General features: G+C 46.9%; 1 protein-coding gene across 1 annotated transcript in view; it reads left to right on the top strand.

Moving 5' to 3' along the window:
• The window catches only part of CMIP (c-Maf inducing protein), a 123271-nt gene that overhangs the window by 946 nt on the left and 119134 nt on the right, over positions 1 to 3191 (top strand). The gene's annotated exons all lie outside the window — the stretch shown is intronic.

The following is a 3191-nucleotide window of genomic DNA, read 5'->3' as shown; positions in this document are numbered from 1 at the left end:
TTTGGGGGTGAAATCGCGAGGTCGTGGCACCGCGCCGCTCTTCGGTCGTTAATTCGGGCTTCGCCGCGCCCCCCGCGCCCCCCGGCGATCAATGGGCCCAGGGCGGCGCGCGGGCGCGGCGCGGGAGCGCGCTCCAGAGCTCCGCGTGCGGCTCCGCGTCGGTGGGGATCGGAGCCCCCCGATTCGGGCTGACGGCCCTGGGCGCAGCGCGCTGCTTTACGCGGCTTCTGACCGGGCGACGCTGCCGTCGTGCCCCCCTCCTCCCTTTTTATTTATCTTTTTCCTTTTTTTTTTTTTTTTTTTTTTTCATCACATGTGAATGCTTCATTTTTTCTCAATGATTTCCTTCTGGCCTTCCTATAGGACACTCATGATATCAGTGTGCATTGGCTTTTGTGTGGGTTCCCAGGGAGGGTGAATGGAGATGGGCTTCATCTAGAGGTTGGATTTTTTCACGTCAATGAGCAATCCCTGCATCTCTCAGAATCACAGAATCACACATTCTGCAAACGCTTGTCCCTTCTGCATCGCCCTGCAAATTACACATCCTTTTTGCATTGCTTTGCAAATACAGATTCCTTCTGCATCGCTCTGTAAACGCGTGTTCCTTCTGCATCATCCTGCACATACGCTTCCCCTCCTGCATTGCACTTCAAATAGATGTTCCTTCTGCATCACCCTACTGATACATATCCTCCTGCACCTCCATGCAAATAAACGTCCCTCCTTCATCACCCTACAAATATCCATCTATCCTGCACGGCCCTGCAGACAGGTGTCCCGCCGTGCCATACCCTCAGGTAGGCCAGCTGCCTGTTCTCACGACACTCCTCGTGCCACACTGACACCTCCGTACCGCCTGCACTGATGAGGGTGTTTGCAAGGGAATGTGGTTCTTTGCTCGGTGGAAGTGCTGTGTGAAGGAGAAGGAAGCCTTGGGTGAGTGTTGCAGGGGGAAGGCCCCAAAGGATGTGGGCATGAGTAGTTTGTTTTTTTTTTTTGCAGTTCCTTGTTTTAAGGAGATTCCGTCAGCACAGAGGGAAGTTGGATGTGATGGGGATAAGGTGATTTCCCAGCAGCATCCCCAGCTGGTGGTTGTCTGAGCACAGAAGGATGTTGGTGAAGAAGTGTTATGGTGCTCCAGCACAAATCTCTGTGGTGTAGCAATACTCAGGCATGAAGTTGTGTTCGTACAGGAGACGCCAAGCTCTGCTCGCTGGCAGAGCTGCCACCCAAGAAATCATCCCCCAAAAGATTTCTCAAGTCCTGCAGGGTGGTGCTTTAATTAATGCGATGGCATTCCTAACTGTTGTAGGCACAGAAGGAGCAAATAGATAGCAAAGCATTGCATGTACCTTTTCAGGCTCCATTTTGTTGAGCAGGGCTCTCAGTGCTTGGTATTATGCCTTATCAATTTTTTTTCCAGTGCTGGGTCTGAGTAAGTGCTGTGGTTCACAGGGATATCTATGCTTTGATATTTGAAATGCTGTCTGTTTTTTGTAGGAAGTAACTGGAGGACTGGGGTGTGATTTGTTCATTTGTTACCTGAACGTGTACACGGTGCGCTCAGCAGGTGTCTTGGTTCCACGTTATCTCCATCTTCCTCTTTTTTGAAGATGAAAAGATGTGACTTAACCAAAACATGTGGTCCCCCTGCGGAAATGGGGGACGGGCACAAGGCCAGAACCTCCTGGAGCCGTTGGTAGATATCGAGATGCAATTGATTTGGTTTTAGAAGGCTGAGGAAAAATATCCATCCCTTCCATTGACGGTGAGCACTGGGAGTGCTCAGCAGCTATGATAGCAAGGTCATTTTTACACATAGGGCTTTCCATAGCCAGGGTGCTTTATGAGCAGCTGCTAATTAATCTTCACATCGTCTCTCTGCAAATCCTCTGGCACGACGAGTTTTACTGCATTCTCTATAACATGAATAAAATTGAACAGGAAAATAACATCACTTTGTTTTGCATTTGAAAGCTAAAGTGGTGATGACACCTAAATCCAGATCTGGGAGATGGTGTCTGTGAGAATGGTGGATGGGTGACTGGGTGATTCCAGGCGTTTTCTGTCCTTTTCAGTGTCACCTGAAATGTGTGTTTGAATGGAGGTCTTCTCCACGCAGACTCCTACAAGTTAGTTTGGGGGCTGTGGAGCAGGAGCTGGTGTGTGTATGGGTTGTTCTGCAGCTTTTTCTGGTCTACACAGTATGTTCCCACATCTCAACATGAATACTGAGACCCTACCTACAGCTTTTTTGCAAGAGATGGCTGCTTCCTGGCCTCGATTCAGCAGTGATGTGTTTTGTGCCTGATAGAATAGCATTCTTTAAAGGAAGCTCCACGCAAGAATGCAGTGGAACAAGTGTTTGGGGCATCACATTTTAGCAAAGCGTAGAGAGGAAAAATGAATTTTCTTTACGAAATGTTTTTTCTGACATTATCACAAGTGTCTTTCAACTGAAATAAGCCGATGCTCATCTAAGAGCAGTACTGACAGCGGAGTTCTGAATTGTTAGGGGGCTCAGTTACATGGAAACAGATGAGCTTGTGGAGTTCCACAGTGGAGGTGATGGTGCTTGATGTGATTTACATCCTTTCCTTTGGGTTTCTCATTTCTCAAAGAACCGGTTACTAAAACGCAATGCAGTTTCACCAGTAGCCTTCCATCCTGCCCAGGCTTTCATTCCTACACTGGTTAGGATATTTCTCAGTGTAGGTAAAAACAAATCTACATTGCTTTGTTTTATTTTATTTTATTTTTTAAATTTAATGCCAAAGGCCCAGCAGGAAATTTTGATACTTACAAACTTTATATGCTTGCTTAGGGATGAATCTGACTTTCTTCTCCATGGGAGGAATAACGTTTATTTTATAAACATTTCCCAAACCCCAAAGTGTTGCCCTTGCTAATTTTTTTTTTCACAAAGATCTGTCCTTGCGCAGCTTGAAGGGCAACGATAATAAAAACAAAGGAATAAAATCCAATTTAATATTCCTTCTGTGACTTCTGCTGTTGTTGTTGTTGAAGAACAAACTACTGCTATCTTCAGCAGCGATGTTACAATTTACTGTTCAGTAGTTTAAAGGTGGCAGGTGAACCTGAACTTCTGACGTCCTTCTGCCCTGTCCCTTTCATGCCTCTCTTCTGCTTTTTCTTGCCCCAGCAGGGCAAGGTGTTGAGGACAGTGG

The sequence above is a fragment of the Tympanuchus pallidicinctus genome, unplaced genomic scaffold (assembly GCF_026119805.1).
Source record: "Tympanuchus pallidicinctus isolate F22 unplaced genomic scaffold, pur_lepc_1.0 scaffold22, whole genome shotgun sequence".
Classification (NCBI taxonomy): Eukaryota; Metazoa; Chordata; class Aves; order Galliformes; family Phasianidae; genus Tympanuchus; species Tympanuchus pallidicinctus.
Note: the sequence above shows the minus strand (reverse complement) of the source record. Positions and strands in the feature narration are given on the sequence as shown.